Source organism: Balaenoptera borealis, assembly GCF_965194805.1.
Source record: "Balaenoptera borealis genome assembly, chromosome: X".
Taxonomy (NCBI): Eukaryota; Metazoa; Chordata; class Mammalia; order Artiodactyla; family Balaenopteridae; genus Balaenoptera; species Balaenoptera borealis.
Window position 1 is genome coordinate 22,561,353 of NC_138881.1, and position 18,436 is coordinate 22,579,788.

The window sequence follows — 18,436 nt, forward strand, 5'->3', positions numbered from 1 at the left end:
AGCTGCAGGATACATGATTAATATACAAAATATGTTGCTTTTCTATACACTAATAATGAACTATCATAAAGATAAATTAAGGAAACAATCCCATTACAGCTGCATCAAAAAGAATAAAATACCTTGGAATAAACACAACCAAGGAGGTCAAAGACCTGTACTCTGAAAACTATAAAACACTGATGAAGGAATTTGAAAATGATACAAAGAAATGGAAAGCTATTCATGTTCTTGGATTGGAAGAATACTGTTAAAATGGTCACACTATCCAAAGCACTCTACATAGTTAATGCAATCCCTATCAAAATACCCATGGCATTTTTCACAGAACTAGACAATAATCCTAAAATTTATATAGAACCACAAAAGACCCCAAATAGCCAATGCAATCTTGAGGAAAAAGAACAAAGCTGGAGGTATAATGCTCCCTGACTTCAGATTATACTTCAAAGCTACAGTAATCAAAACAGTGTGGTAGTGGCACAAAAAGAGACTCATAGATCAGTGGAACACAACAGAGAACTCAGAAATAAACCCATACGCTTATGGTCAATTAATGTACAACAAAGGAGGAAAGAATGTACTATGGAGAAAATGCCATCTCTTTAATAAGTGATGGGACAACTTGACAGCTACCTGTAAAACTTGACAGCTACCTGTAAAAGAATGAGATTAGAACATTTTCTCACACCATATACAAAAATAAACACAAAATGGATTAAAGACCAAAACGTCAGACTGGAAACCATAAAACTCCTAGGAGAGAACATAGAACACTCTTGGACATAAATTGTAGCAATATTTTTTTGGATCTGTCTCCTAAGGCAAAAGAAATAAAAGTAAACATAAACAAATGAGTCTCAATTAAACTTAAAAATCTTTTGCACAGCAAAGGAAACAATCAACAAAACGAAAAGACAACCTACTAAATGGGAGAAAATATTTGCAAATGGTATGACTGATAAGAGGTTAATATCCAAAATATATAAACAGCTCATACAACTCAATATCAAAAAAACAAACACCCTACTTAAAAACTGGGCAGAAGACCTGAGTAGACATTTTTCCAAAGAAGATATACAGATATTCAACAGGCACATGAAAAAATGCTCAACACTGCTAATCATCAGAGAAATGCAAATAAAAACCACAATGAGATAACACCTCACACCTGTCAGAATGGCTATCATCAAAAAGTCTACAAATAAGAAATATTGGCGAGGAATGTTGATAAAAGGGAACCCTAGTACATTGTGGTTGGGATGGTAAATTGGTGCAGCCACTATGGAAAATTGTATGGAGCTTCATCAAAAAACTAAAAATAGAACTACCATGTGATCCAGCAATTCCACTACTAGGTATATATCCAAAGAATTCGAAAATAGTAATTTGAAAAGATACATGCACCCCAATGTTCATAGAAGCATTATTTACAATAGCCAGGACATGGAAGCAATCTAAGTGTCCATCAACAGACAAATGGATAAAGAAGATGTTGTATATACATATACAATGTAATATTACTCAGCCATAAAAAAGAATGAAATTTTGCCATTTGCAGCAATGTGGATGGATCTGGAGGGCATTTTGCTAAGTGAAATAAGCCAGACAAAGACAAATACTGTATGATATCACTTATATGTGGAATCTAAAAAATAAAACAAACAAATATATGTAACAAAACAGAAACAGACTCACAGATATAGAGAACAAACTAGTGGTTACCAGTGGGGAGAGGGAAGGAGGAAGGGTGAGATAGTAGTTTATGTCTCTTAATACCATACCCCTATGTATAAAATAAATAAGCCACAAGGGTATATTGTACAGCACAAGGAAATATAGCCATTATTTTGTAATCACTTTCACTGGAATAATCCATAAAAACATTAAATCACTATGTTGTAAAAACCTGAAACTAATATAATATTGTAATTAAACTGTACTTCACTAAGAAAAAATAAATTTCCTTGGCTAAGCAGTACAAATTATTAATTTTATGAAATCTTGATTTAAAAAATCAATTTCATTATTTTTATGAATGAACCCATGTGGATGATACACATGACTTCCATTCAGTGTCAGGAAGCAAAGGAAAACCTGGCAAGCAGCTCTTTAATAACAGGAAACAAAATCTTCCATAAAGAAATAAAATAAAATGAGGATTTACAGTCTTATTTGATGTTTTGTTTAGTTTGTTTCTCTGAAAAATATATTCTGTATTTTACTCATTCTCACAAAAATCACTTTTATAATTTTGCCAAAGTCATACATGTGTATGTTTTAAGATCAAATAGGATACAGAAAGGTGTATAATATAATCAATAATCTTCTGCTCTTAATCATCCCACCTTTGTATTACCACCACACCACACCCTGAGGAATAAAAATTTGAATAGTTTCTGCTTTCAGTTCTTTTTAAGGCTCCTGTCCTATTTCTAAATACTACTATTATATGATAATTTTTTATTTATTAATTTTATAATTTATCTATGCTTTTCTCAGTTGATGATGAGCAATTGGCTTATTAACAACATCCCATAACCTCTTTCTGCTTCTGCCAAGTCAGTTTTGTGTCAGTAATCTCAATTCTTCCACTCACCTTTTCCCCCCTGTCAAACATTTTAAACCTCCATTTCCTGTTCCATTACTCTAAGTGAATTTTTGGATCACTTGTATTAATCAGGGTTCTCCAGAGAAACAGAACCAATAGTATGTATGTATATATGTGTGTGTGAGTGTGTGTATATAATAAATACATAAAATATAATATTATATATATATTTAAGGAGATTTATTATAAGGAATCAGCTTATGCCATTATGGGGTCTGGCAAATTCCAAGATCTGCAGCATGAGTTGACAACCTGGAGACCCAGGAGAGCCGATGGTTTTAAGTTTCAGTCTGAAGGCCCGCAGGCTTGAGACTCAGGAAGAGTCAATGTTTCAGTTAGAGTCCAAAGACAGGAAAAATTCCAATGTCCAAGTTTTAAGGCTGTCAAGCAGGAAGAATTCTCTCTTACTCGGGGGATGGTCAGCCTTTTTGGTCTATTCGAACCTTCAAGGGATTGGAGGAGGTGCACCCACATTTTGGAGGGCAATCTGCTTTACTCAGTCTACTGACTTAAACGTTAATCTCATTCAAAATCACCCTCACAGACACACCCAGTATAATGTTTGACCAAATTTCTGGGCATCTTGAGACCTGCTCAAGTTGACATGTAAAATTAACCATCACACTTTGTCAGGGGGGAAGCCAGGCAACATGTAGAGAAGACTGTCAAGCCGCCCTGAAGAAAGGCCCATATGGAGCAGGACTGAGGCCGCCAGCCATCACACACACGACCTTGCCAGCCATGTGAGCGAGCTATCTTCGAATCTGATCCTCCAGTTCCAGTCAAGTTGCAGCCCTGGCTAACATTTTGACAGCAACCTAATATGAAATAGCAAGCCAGAACCTCTCACCTAGCTACTTCCAAATTCCTGAGCTACAGAAACTGAGAGATAATGTTTCTTGTTGTTTTAACCATTGATTTGGGGGAATAATTTGTTATGCATCCATAGATACCTAATAAATACACAGTATTTTGATTGGGTAATTATTGTTTACCATCGAATCTAGCAATATGCTAGAATAATATTCCCTTCTCTAACTGGTCTGATGTTATGGCTCCTGTGATGCTTAGTGAGATAGGTTTCCAATGTCAAATTCAAACGGGTTTTTTTTTTAAATCCCCAAAATGTATTTATCCTACTTCCAGTATTTTCCAAATATGCAATCCTAGTGTCTATTCTATCTGTTCCACTCTCTCCACCACCCAGGGACCTCTACTTTTCTTTCTAGTGCAAACTGATTCTTTACTTGCAATGCTAGTTGGCTGTCATACCAAGCCTCCCTGCACTGACCTCCTGGGGTGTGTTCACAGTTTCCAGGTAAGTAAGAGCTGGGAAGGTGTTGTAAATACCTGGATGCCATAATTTTTTATGAGAATAAAAAGGAGGCAGCTGTGGGGAGAAATATTGTCTCCAATTGATCTGCTACCAGCACAAATTCTCACTCTTGCCCTCTCACTTTGCTTGGTCTTTCTTTGTTCTAAATTTCTTCAGAGCATTCAGGGCTGATATGTTACCCATTGACTGAACCACTTGATGGGTAGTCTTGGTTGCAAATGGCTTTGTTGATTCAGTAACACCGCTTCTGAATATGCTCTCCTTTTTACTGATATTTCTTGTCATTTCTTGCCTGTTCATGGCTCTTGTTCCATGGTTTTGTGGCCTTAGATGTTTCTATTCCATGTACCATAATTTTAATGAAGTATCAGGAGAGCTAAGAAAGAGATGTCTGTTTAAAGTGCCAGAAGCCCAGCTTATTCTATTTTGAAATATATACTTTATACTATCTCAAACTATCTGGTTGAAAAATTATTTCTAGATTTAAACCAAAAGCCTACTTTGATTTGGGTAGTAATGACAAATTTGAAAGGAAATAATGTGGTTCACTATGAAGCAAAGTCAGTTTGAAAAGTAGTGAATCACAGAACTTTAATATAAGAGATGCATTAGAGAATACTAACAATATGATTTATTCTTTCATTCACTTTTTCAGCTAATTCACTCTGTGACTATAACAGGTGATGTCCTTTATTAAAAGTGTAGGGGACTAAAAAATCAAGGTATGGTTCCTGGCCCCCAAGGAATTGATGAAATAAAAACTGACCATGTGAACGAATAATTCCAATTAAATACAGAATGTGACAACTAGCATATTAAATGAAACAGAGATATAGAAGGGTGAGAATGACACTGTCTAGGGAGTAACATGTTTTTATTCATCTAAAATTCCCTAAGACTTAATCCAAGGCTTGGTATAGACATGATGCCTAAGCAAGTGTCAACTGCATGGATGGATATATGATTAGGGTGAGGTCGAAAGGATCTAGAAAGCTTCTTGATAGCAGAATTTGGTTTGGGTCTTCAATAATTGGTGGAATTTTGGTGGGTGAACTTTAAAGATAAACAAATAATATTCCCAGAATATTTCTATTTATCTCTGAAGAGCTGGGAAAGCATGAAGTACACTTTAGAAACTCAGTTGAATCCATTCATTGACTCTTGAAAAGTAGCCTGGCATTGGAACATAGAGCCAGTTGAACGCACGGGTTAGAAATATGAGCTCTGCTAGGTAAAGATTTGGCACATACTGCTAGTTCTCCTCCATATCCACTACAATCTTCTTCCTTCTAGTAACAGAATCCCCTGAGTTTAAGCTGGCATGGGGCCATGTAGTTAAATTCAAGTTAATGGGATGTGAGTGGAAGTGTAGAAGCTGAAGTTAGTTTTGGACATGCTAAATTTAGAATGCCCATGGTAATCTAAGTACAAAGTTTACCTTGTCATTTGCATTTAAATTCCTAGAACTACAGAGTGATATTCTGGCAGGAGACCATTCTAAACACTGCTGCCAAATAAATCTCCCCAAAACTCGGTAATGTTCAGTATTTAACAGAGTTTCTTACACAGTTTGGTTTTCTAGGAAAATAATGTGGAATTGAGTTGTATTTATCATGGTATCGCTCTGCTGAAAATAACTTTACTCATTCTATGTATTAGCCAAAGCACAGATTAAACTAAAATAGAGACCTCCTCAAAACCATTGGCTTAAGTAAGACAGAAGTATTTTACTCTTTGCATAGACAAGTCCAGGACAAATAGATGACTGTGGCTCTGTGGGGGTATCTAGAGACCCAGGTTTGTGAGGTACCTCAGCCATTCTGAATCCACATCTTCCAAGGTCCCTGCTATCACTATCATTTCCATCCAGTAGGGAAGAAGGAAATCCATGGCAAGCAGCTTAATCATATTTGAAGGAACCCTTAAGCTAAACACATCACTTGCACTCCATGGCATAGACTAGATACATAGGGCATATGAAATAAATAGTATTTAACAAAGTACTGTTTATGGGGAATAATGAAAATTAGATTTCCAGATAATTAGACAAGTATAACTGTCCATGAGCAAATCATCAGAGCCTGACTTGGAGCAGTAGCAGTACGAATAAGAAAAAAGGAACCAATTAATGAAATGTTGCATTAGAAGATTTTTTTTTTTTTTGCAAAAGAAAAGTCACAGGCCTCTCTGGAATTGTGAAATTGAATGATTGCTATAGATGGCCAAAAAGCACATGAAAAGATGCTCAACATCACTAATTATCAGAGAAATGCAAATCAAAACTACAATGAGATATCACCTCACACTGGTCAGAATGGCCATCATCAAAAAGTCTACAAACAGTAAATGCTGGAGAGGGTGTGGAGAAAAGGGAACCCTCTTGCACTGTTGGTGGGAATGTAAATTGATACAGCCACTATGGAGAACAGTATGGAGGTTCCTTAAAAAACTAAAAATAGAACTACCATATGACCCACCAGTCCCACTAATGGGCATATACCCTGAGAAAACCATAATTCAAAAACAGTCATGTACGACAATGTTCATTGCAGCACTATTTACAATAGCCAGGACATGGAAGCAACCTAAGTGTCTGACAGATGAATGTAAAAGAAGATGTGGCACATATATACAATGGAATATTACTCAGCCATTAAAAAGAATGAAATAATGCCATTTGCAGCAACATGGATGGACCTAGAGATTGTCATACTTAGTGAAGTGAGACAGAGAAAGACAAATATGATATCAGTCATATGTGGAATCTAATTTTAAAAAATGATACAAATGAAAGTGAATGATTGAGATAATGTTATCAAGAATAGAGAGACAAAAGTCAGAAGTAAGAGTTGATTTACGGAGGATATTAATTAATATAATATGATGTTGAATTGAGTGTTTATAAGCTATCTAAGTGAAGTTTATCTCAAGAAGATCTGATTTTTATAAACTTCGATGTTTGTTTACTTTTGTCAATAAAAATGGTTCAAGGAGAGGCTTCTCCCTTCTCCTCCATCCTAGCTTCTTTATGAACTAATTCATAAAGCAAACATAAATTTTATGTCTTGTCTTTATAACAATAATAGAGCTATACCATGAACTGTGTTTTTGTATAAATGTCTTCATTAAAGAGTTTCCTTTTCTTTCTTCCTTTTTTTTAAAAAATTATTTATTTATTTATTTATGGCTGTGTTGGGTCTTTGCTTCTGTGCGAGGGCTTTCTCTAGTTGTGGCGAGCGGGGACCACTCTTCATCGCGGTGCGCGGGCCTTTCACTATCGCGGCCTCTCTTGTTGCGGAGCACAGGCTCCAGACGCGCAGGCTCAGTAGTTGTGGCTCACGGGCCCAGCTGCTCCGCGGCATGTGGGATCTTCCCAAACCAGGGCTCGAACCCATGTCCCCTGCATTGGCAGGCAGATTCTCAACCACTGCGCCACCAGGGAAGCCCTCTTTCTTCCCTTTAAATAAGAAAATGAAATTCTATTATCCTATTCTCTGTGGGAATCCTTGTATCTCTGTCTCTGAATCTTTGCAGCTGAGAAAGGTAGGAATCAGAGCCAGGTCCCTGATTGATTGATTGACTGATTGACTGACTGACTGATTGATGTATGGGTACTGCAGACCCCAGGATGCCCCCTCACACAGGTAGCGTGAAAAAGAACAGGGAGAAAATAGGCTGCATACTAACTCTGAGAGTTAATTTGATTCCTCTTCCTGACTCTGTGGACAACTGGAATCTTAAGATTCTGGACCTTGCTGACAAATTCATAACTGTTGATTATTCTGCATTTATCTGCCTGAGTGGCAATCTCTGGAATCAACCTGTTTCTGTCTGCTCCTCTAGCCTCTGACAGAATTGTTCCCTGACTATTGGAGTGTCCATTGAGCTCTTTATATTTAAAAAAAGACATTTATTATTGAAATTTTGAAATATACACAAACTTAGAATAATATAATTAACCTCATGTATCCATCAGCCAACTTCAACATTTATCAATATTAGACCAATCTTTTTCATTGCTTCATTTACCCCCCTCTTTTTTATTTATTAATTTTTCTGGACTCTTAAGGGAAATCTCAGATATCATATCATTTCACCCATAAACACTTCAGTATGCATCTCTGATCGATACATACATAAATACATGTGTGTATGCATTATTATTATGCATCATTATATTGAATATACTCAGCAATAAGTCCTTAATACTTATTTCATACTGGACTTTTTTAAAATTTCTCTGCTTGTTTCAAAGATGGCTTTTTGTAGTTGGTTTGAATCAGGATCCAAACAAAGGCCACATACTAAATTTAAGTGTTGAATCTCTATCTAGTCTCTTTTCTTCTGTAACAGTTCCCTACCCCCTACTCTTACTTTCTGCTTTTGTGTCTTTGAGAAAGAAGGACATACTCATAAGTATGGTACTGTCAAGCATTTATGTGTCTTTTTGGAACTTTCTGGAATCAACCTCTTTCTCGCCGAGCCATCTAGTAGCTAAAAAACTATTCTTGCTTAGTTGGATTCTAACATACTGCCTCTTTGTGGTAAGCCCTGTTCAACTGTCAACCATAGTCTTGTGGGACAATCTGTCTTCACTCTAGAAGTGCTCATTTGCCTCCAGGTATTTTTTTCTTTTTTCTTTTTTTTAACCCAAATGATTTCTTATAGATACTCTCTTAGACAAGGATAAATGTTACTTGAACACCCTGTTCATCACTGTAATTATTTTATGACCCTAATTTAATTACATTGGATATTAAAAAATGTAAACATTGTATCACTGAGGGAAAACCAATATTAAAAACAAAAACAGGTTTTTATGAACACAGACAGGAAGTAAAAGAATTATAATATAAAAATATCACACATATTTATCAGATTTGGAACTAGACCATGAGATCTGATTTATTCTGCGAATGTTTGCTTCTCCTACCAAAATGCTTTGTGATAGACTCAAGCAGGCTACATATTAGTATTCTGAATTATGTCACTGCATATGATGCTGAGCTTTCAAGATGCATATCTATCCAACATAGCCCTCAACTTGTAAGTATGGATCTTTACTAGGTACCAAGGCATTGCTTTATTTCTTCTTATTTCAGTGAAAGAAATTGTAAACCTTCATTTGTTCATTTGTTTCTTGTCACCCTTACAAACTCTGGTGATGATATAATAGGATATTAGCAAAGTGTTATAAATGCTTTCAAAGATGGGATCTATGCAACTGTAACAAAGACAAACTCATGTGGAAGAAAATGTGATATCTAACTCCAAATACAATTAATGTAGTAATTAAGCAAAATTATATAATGTCTAGAGTCTATGAAATGTAAGAACCTCTAGTCAGTGATGTTACAGTGAATTTCAAGAGCACTTAGAGGGCAGTGTCCTAATTTCTGTGTATCTAGAAGAACACTGATATTTCTAGGTGAAATATCAACTACTAAATCAAATCATACCACAAGCAGTGAAGATTGTATGTAAAAGAAAAGAGGACTTCTATTTTTAGATGGAAAGTTTTAAATTAGCACTTAGGGATTATTTATACCTTTGAAATATAACTAATTTTTATGGGACAAATTTTCAGTGTCACTTGGATTCATTACCATGTATAGAATATTAACAAAATGGCAACTTAAATCAGAGAGAAAGGCCTATAAGTTCAAGGAAGCCTAACTGAATTAATGGATGAAAGTGCCATATTTCAGAAATACTAACTCGAGAAGAACTACAGTGACTTCTAATAGTAGGAAAAGAAGATTGATTTGGAATTTACATTTTTGAATAAATGATAATCTATCGCTTGAGCCAAGGCATCTTTCCCACAATATCTAGATGTGGAAACACTCTACTTTCTCCTTGTAGATATTGTGAAGAAAAAACAGTATTAAATACGAAGATAATTACGATGTTCTGAACTTTGTTCCAGATTCAGTGGGCTCAGAAGAAGGGTGATTCCACTACTTACTACTGGAATAGAGGTAATAACAGTATCCACTTTGAGAAACAGAGATTTTTTCTCCTTTTAACTTCACAGGCGGAAAAGCAACCAAATGAATAATGCCATGCCTGAAGCATTTCCTCCACTCCCAAGACTTTCTCCTGTGGGAAATGTGCATCCTGGAAGCTGGATGGATTTGGGATACACTTACACTTCAACACTGCATTAAAAATGGAGACAAATATTCAGTCAAGTTTCTTTTCTTCTTCTTTTTTTTCAGTGCAAAATTCTGCACCTTCTAAGATTCTTTCTAAAAACCTTTAATAAGAGTGAGCTTGTCTACTCTCACCACGATTATTCAACATAGTCTTGGAAGTCCTAGACATGGCAATCAGAGAAGAAAAGGAAATAAAAGGAATACAAATTGGAAAAGAAGAAGTAAAACTGTCACTGTTTGCAGATGACATGATACTATACATAGAAAATCCTAAAGGTGCTACCAGAAAACTGCTAGAGTTCATCAATGAACTTGGTAAAGTTGCAGGATACAAAATTAATACACAGAAATCTCTTTCATTCCTATACACTAACAATGAAAGACCAGGAAGAGAAATTAAGGAAACAATCCAATTTACCATTGCATCAGAAAGAATAAAATACCTAGGAATAAACCTACGTGAGGAGGCAAAAGACCTATACCCAGAAAACTATGAGATACTGATGAAAGAAATCAAAGATGACACAAACAAATGGAGAGATATACCATGTTCTCGGATTGGAACAATCAATACTGTCAAAATGACTATACTACACAAAACAATCTACAGATTCAATGCAATACCTACGAAATTACCAATGGCATTTTTCACAGAATTAGAACAAAAAATTTCACAATTTGTATGGAAACACAAAATACCCCAAATAGCCAAAGCAATCTTGAGAAAGAAAACAGAGCTGGAGGAATCAGACTCCCTGACTTCAGACTATACTACAAAGCTACAGTAATCAAGACAGTATGGTACTGGCACAAAAACAGAACTATAGATCAATGGAACAGGATAAAAGGCCAGAGCTAAACGTACCTATGGTCACCTGATCTATGACAAAGGAGGCAAGAATATACAAAGGAGAAAAGACAGTCTCTTCAATAAGTGGTGCTGGGAAAACTGGACAGCTAAATGTAAAAGAGTGAAATTAGAACACTCCCTAAACACCATACAGAAAAATAAACTCAAATTGGATTAAAGACCTAAATGTAAGGCCAGATACTATAAAACTCTTAGAGGAAAACATAGGCAGAACACTCTCTGACATAAATTGCAGCAAGATCTATTTTGATCCACTTCCTAGAGTAATGAAAATAAAAACAAAAATAAACAAATGGGACCTAATTAAACTTAAAAGCTTTTGCACAGCAAAGGAAACCATAAACAAAACAAAAAGACAACCTTCAGAATGGGAGAAAATATTTGCAAATGAAGCAACTGACAAGGGATTAATCTCTAAAATATACAAACAGCTCATGGAGTTCAATATCAAAAAAACAAACAACCCAATCAAAAAATGGGTGGAAGATCTAAATAGATACTTCTCGCAAGAAGAAATACAGATGGTCAAAAAAGCACATGAAAAGATGCTCAATATCACTCATTATTAGAGAAATGAAAATCAAAACTATTAATACAATGAGGTATCACCTCACACCAGTCAGAATGGCCATCATCAAAAAGTCTACAAACAATAAATGCTGGAGAGGGTGTGGAGAGAAGGGAACCCTCCTACACTGTTGGTGGGAATGTAAATTAGTACAGCCACTATGGAGAACAGTATGGAGGTTCCTTAAAAAACTAAAAATAGAACTACCATATGACCCAGCAATTCCACTCCTAGGCATATACCTGGAGAACACCATAATTCAAAAAGAGTTATGTACCACAATGTTCACTGCAGCTCTCTTTACGATAGCCAGGACATGGAAGTAACTTAAATGTCCATCGACAGAGGAATGGATAAAGAACATGTGGTACATATATACAATGGAATATTACTCAGCCATAAAAAAGAACAAAATAATGGCATCTGAAGCAACATGGATGGACCTAGAGATTGTCATACTGAGTGAAGTCAGACACAGAAAGACAAATATCATATGATATCGCTTATATGTGGAATCTAAAAAAAGGGTACAAATGAACTTATTTACAAAACAGAATTAGAGTCACAGATGTAGAAAACAAACTTATGGTTACCAGGGAGTAAGGAGGGGGAGGGATAAATTGGGAGATTGGGATTGACATATACACACTACTGTAACTCTACTCAATACTTTGTAATGGCCTATATGAGAAAAGAATCTAAAAAAGAGTGGATATATGTATATGTATAACTGATTCACTTTGCTGTACACCTAAAACGAATACATTGTAAATCAATTATATTCCAATAAAAATTTTTTAAAAATAAAGAGGATAGGAAAAAGAAAAGTCATCTACTAAAACATCCCAGCCATAATAATCATCCAGTGAATATCTGTTGAGTTGAATCAACTTGAACAGAGAGCAACAGACTCTACCTCTGGGACCCTGTCAAAGGGTAACGCTTTGTAGCTGAATCTCAAGGGAAAGTCTGAGGCCCAGGGGAAAGGAAATGAAGAGAAGCTGCAAAAAGAGGTAAGGAGACTATCCATATCCATGTCTGGATATTTGAAATAAAGTAGACGTGAGGAAACAGGAGATGTTGTGTAAATACTACCCAGAGATATGCCTCTCCTTCCACAAGTACAAAATTCAATCTTGTTATGTAGCTGGTAATTCATTTTAGAAACCCATGAAGGTTAAACTGACATCTAGAATTCTTTACAGAAATTTTTTCATATATCTAGGTAGCTTGTAAGTGTAATTTTCATATCATTTAAATAAAACAGAATAACAACAACAAAAAAGAGTGAGCTAAAATTTCCCACTTTGCACATAGGAGGGATTCCTTAGTGAAGATACTGTACCATAGTTTCTCAATGTCATTTTACTTTTCTCATTTTGCAGCAAGGAAATTAAAGCAAAACCATTAAATTTTTTTTAAACCTATTTTCCATTAAAGATGTATGTACATTTTCATTCTTTTCATGAAATGTGTTACTGAAGTTCATAAACCTCAACTGCTTTTTCAGAATTTCTCTGTATTAATAGGGATGAGAAATACTTCTCCTTCAGAAGAGACTTGTTTTAAATATAAAGTGGAAAGCCCAGTACAACTGATGTTGAGATATTTATTTTTGCATCTTGAAAATCAAATCTAAATTGCAATGCATTAATGTCCCTGCATGTGTTCAAATTATGGTGAAATTTGCAGGGGAGTGGGATAAACTGAGGTAAGACATAATAATTTATGCAATTATTTTCTTCTGGGGAGCACATGTATGATAATTTTCTATAGCCCTTATATTACTTTCTCAAGTATCTCCCAGATTTGACATTTTCTAGCCCTAATTCTAATTCCTAATAACACCTTCTTACAGACATAACAGCTGTGAAAATATCTAGAGCTCATGTGCACATAACTGAAAGAACAAGTTTTTCTTTGATAGTTCATCCCAATACAATAATACTGCCATATGTAGGTTTGGTTCAATAGATAAATTTTTAAATAACACCAATGCATAGATTGGGAGATGGTTTATGTGTATGTCTTGTGAGGGAGGTTTGTAGGTATGGTGAACACATAAGGAAAGCTGCTTTATTATATAACCCGTGGACTTTAATCAGATTTCTTCAAATCTACTGCCTCTTCCCATTTCATTTGTGAATATTTCCAAATTGTCCTGTGGCTTAAGGTTATTAGACATGTCATAATTGTACAGTTCATGTAAGTTTCAAGTATTACAATTTAGAGGGAAGAATAAATTCTAACTACTCAGTGGTTCGAACTGTTAGCATCATGTCTCTCCATGTAAGTTTTGGTGCACTTTTCACTAATATTGTTGTCATCTTTATTGTACATATGTTTTCTGATTTAGCAATACCTTCTGAACTGAAGAGGACATCAAAATGCTTCGCTGTGTTATTGTATCAGTTTCTTAACAATTGTTTCCAGTGGCTGGATAATATTCTATTGAGTTTCACTAACTGTATTTATATTATTAGATATTTAAGTAGTTTCTGTTTTTCCCATTCTATTAACAACACTATGAAATCTATGTTAATGAATAAAGGTTTTATATATTTTACATTTTGCCTTAGGATAGAACACTACTATGTATTGAATAATAAAAGAAAAAAACACCCAGGTGTTCCTTCTCAATAGGCCGCTCTGGTCTACATTTTCTCTTACACCATCCCCTGTGTCATTCCTCTCAGTCATCAACATTCTTATTTTAGTACCCTCACCTCAGGGAAGAAACTCTTCCATATTGAGCTCTCTCTCAGGCATCGTTTTCTCTCATGCTGGTTCTTGAGGATTGTTTTTGAGTATGTTTCTCTCTTCGAGGCAGCATGTTATGGCAGAAAGAGCATGAATCAACTTGTCATTTACTTTTGTGTTGTACACAGCCTCAGTCTTCCCATCTCTAAAATGAGAAGAACAATACCTACCCATCAGGATTATTTTGACAGTTAACAAAGAATAACATCCATGAATATGTAATGCTAGATATATCTGAGGCTCTCATAAAATGTAATTTGAATCTTAATCAAGACCTAAGTTATTGGGACTTCCCTGGTGGTCCAGTGGGTAAGCCTCCACACTCTCAATGCAGGGATACTGGGTTCAATCCCTGGTAGGGGAACTAGATCCCACATGCATGCTGCAACTAGGAGTCTGCATGCTGCAATTAAAGAAGCCCGCATGCCACAACTAAGAGTTCACATGCTGCAACTAAAAGATCCCACGTGCTGCAATGAAGATCCTGTGTGCCGCAACTAAGACCTGGCACAGTCTAAATAAATAAATAAATATTTTTTTTTAAAAAAGACCTAAGTTATTAACCAGATACTTCATAGGCCTTTTAGAGCAGTGCTGTCCAAGACAACTTTCTATTGTGATGGAAATAATCTGCATTGTCCAGTATGGTAGCCACCAACCACATGTGGATATTGAACACTTGAAATGGGGATACTACAACTGAAGAACTGAATTTTTATTTATGCTTAATTAATTAAAACTTAACTAGACATGCTTGGCTATTGCTACTGCAATTGGCCAATACAGTTCTAGAGAATATGTCCTTGCCTTTGTTATCTAAACTATGAATACCTTCATAATGATGGAATTTCTGGGTAGGTAAGACCAGGGCTATGCCATGAAAATGGATGAATGAAATATTCTGAGACCGAGAAGACTATGAAAATTTTCAGTCATGGCTCTCTAGGCAGATACTCTTTCTCCATAGGAGGCTGAAATTGGCCTTATAAGGACAGCTAACCAGGCCACCTTGATCTTGTTAGAGCCATAACACATTCCCTACAACCAAGGTGGTTGTCTCGAGGAACTGTAATACATAAGTAGTTTATAGCAGAGTCAAAACTAAATATATTAATGAACCATCTTCGGCCTACTGAATATAAAACCACATTTTCAAAAAATGAAAAATATTGAACAAATTTTAGCAATAATGAGCTATGACAAGCCATTTGAGTTGGTGCCTTGCTTGCTCAGTGAGGCATTCTCTTGAAATTAAACTGATGGATGAGATTTAGTTTACACTGTGAAGAATACAATAATAGGAGCAATTTTTTAACATAATTGCTAATAAAGTGAACAAATAATGGCTTATAAATGTTAACAGGTGATTCTGCTGTGTTTAATGTGTAAATGCCTAAAAGAAGTTAATTTTCAGAAATTCACATTTAATATTACTAATTAATAGTGTTGCATTTACAAATGTTGGAAATTATTCCTCTAAATTTCAGTGGTGTAGTTATTATAGTCCTATCAATTTACACTTGTAATTGTCAGAAGTATAGGGAAAAGCAGGCACTACATTTTATATAATTAACAGAGAGGAATTATTTATTAGGGTTTGTGGAATTTATATTTATCACAAAGCTTTGTTAATACATATTAAACTTCTTTTAATTAATTTTTATTGGAGTATAGTTGATTTACAAGTACATACTAAACTTTGATAATGTGTTTTAAATGATTAATTCTAAATTTATTAATAGAAGTTAAAAATTATAATAGATTATCAATGAAAGGGAAAAATGTACCTATTGATAATACTTTTGATGGTATTTTAAATGTAGTAATGCATTATAAAAACAAAAATAAGAAAACTACTTTCAGAACACAGGTTTGGTCCTCATTTGAGCACTTGGTTTCCTTATTAGAGTCATTGTCCCAGCTTAGTAAATTTTCCTACCTGATACTAACCACCCACTGGAAAAATCCCATATTGGGCATACGTAGCTTACTCCTAATATTCCCTCTGTGATTGTCAGTTTGATGTGTCAAATTGGCTTAGTACCCAGCTATTCAAACACTAATCTAGGTGTTGCTGTGAAGGTATTTTTGTAGATGTCACTAACATCTACAATCAGCTGACTTTCTGTAACGGAGATTAGACTCAATTATCTGGGTGGGCCTCATCTAATCAGATGAAAGGCCTTACATGCAGAATTTAGGTTTCCCTGAGGAAGAGAAAATTGCACCTGTTGACTCTCGCTTCAGCTGGTGCCCAAGAGTTCCAGCCTTCTTGACTGCTTGCCCTATGGATTTTTGAATTTGCCTAGGCATCACTCACAACCACGTAAACTGATCCTGCTGGTTCTGTTTCTCTGGTGAAACTCTGACTGATATACCTGCCATGCTCAGTCACTACCAGAGAGCAGCCCAAGGAGACAGTGGCCTTGGCACATGCATAATCCCCAGGTGGTAACAACTGGAGGCTGTCAGCCAACTATACTTTTTAGCAGCTTCCCTCTTGAAAGATCTGAGCAGCCAATGTTCATGGTTGCCACATTTACAACGATCACTTAGAAAGCACAAAGTGCTAAATCCAGGGAATTCATTGCAGGACTTAACTTATTTGAACTCCTTATAAAACTCCATTCTCCTTCATCTTCAGAATCACTACTGTTCCTCGTTCTCTGACTATTCCTTCCAAATCACTTCATGACAGATCTTGCTTTCCTCATCTTTATGTTATATCTTTGTTTAGGATCCCCCAGAAGCTGACCCAGAGATAAGGGTTACAAGCAGTTCATTTGAGAGGTGAGCACAAATGCTAACCAGCAGCAAAGTGAGAAAGTAAGATTTAGATGGAAGGAAAGAAAAAATTTTAAAAGGTAGTTTTTCAAGCTAGTTATCACAGTGCATAAATGAAGTTTAATCAGCTGGAGAACTCTGGGAGACTGTGCAGGACAACACCTCAGAGTTATCTCATCCAAAGAGGTTATGGAAATGGAGTATTTATCCAGCAGTTCCCAGCAGTCATGCTAAATGCTGCTTGCAGGGTGGGTGGCTGGTTATCGGCATTGACACCCTTATGCCTCCGTCATGGTCTGCATGCTTGCAGAGTGGGCTTCAGGGGACAGAGACAGCCCTCAAAGTCACAGGTACTGGCAGTTGGAAGCTTGCCGATATGCACTGAAATGGCACATGCTAAAGGGATACGGGTGAGACACCATGAGCATCTTGTACATACGACACACCCATGGCCCAGAGTAGATGCTAAAGTTTGTTTACTGAATGATTGAATGACTATGTAGATCTGGACAAGAACTTCCATATTTGTTTCAAGGCTTGAGGTCCCTTGTAGAATGGAAATTAACTCTTTCTTTGTCAATCTGACCTTCAAGCTGAACGATGCCTACAGATATGGGATTCTTAGCTATGCATCTCCTGGGGTATACTAGTTCATAGTTACTCTCAAATTTGCCTTACTTTAAAAAAATTTAACTTAAAAAATCTACACCTTGCAGAAAATTGTGCCTTTCTGCCCCTAATTTTCTGGAATACTCCAAAGAATATGAAACAAAACTTGCACTATTTTATGATAGTAATAAAATAAAAAATTATATTCTACCAATGATCATAGCAAGTAAAAGGTATTTTAGGACACCACTATAAGAAAATGGCAGACAAAAGTATACAGTTTTGGTAACCTCTCCCACAGATTTTTCACAAAGGAGAATAAATGATACCTGGACCAGTTCTTGAATATTTTAAAACGGCAGGGTTCTTCCAATGTGTATTCACACTACTTTGTCATCATGCTGACAGAATTTGCTAAACAAGTACTGCTTAAGAGGATTTCACATTACTGAGAGAAAAGGGCAACCTGTAATATAAAGCATTAAACTGCAAGGGAAGCCGGCCTGTTGGTAATACTTACAAAATTGATTTGTGTGGCTTGAGATCCTAGAAGCAATAGGGAAACTTTATAGCACTCAGCTACAAAATAAACCTTTTATCTTGCTGCCCTGTGTATTTCCTTCTCTATGGTCCAAAGAGATTTTCTGAATAGGTAAATTCTTCATATTTCCACAGCATATAGAGATCTTAGAAGAGTACATAAAGTATTCAATCAATATTATCTATTATTATTAGTATT

At 35.7% G+C, this 18,436-nt stretch overlaps 1 protein-coding gene and 1 long non-coding RNA gene across 2 annotated transcripts in view; one reads left to right on the forward strand and one right to left on the reverse strand.

The window, feature by feature from the left end:
* The window catches only part of LOC309620032, a 369,441-nt gene extending 362,043 nt beyond the window's left edge, over positions 1 to 7,398 (reverse strand). Inside the window, exon 1 of the long non-coding RNA XR_014239390.1 lies at positions 7,192 to 7,398. This is a non-coding gene — a long non-coding RNA (uncharacterized lncRNA). The remainder of the gene's footprint in view (positions 1 to 7,191) is intronic.
* Positions 1 to 18,436, forward strand: part of LOC309619905 (melanoma-associated antigen B18-like) — a 329,434-nt gene that overhangs the window by 155,730 nt on the left and 155,268 nt on the right. The window lies entirely within an intron of this gene.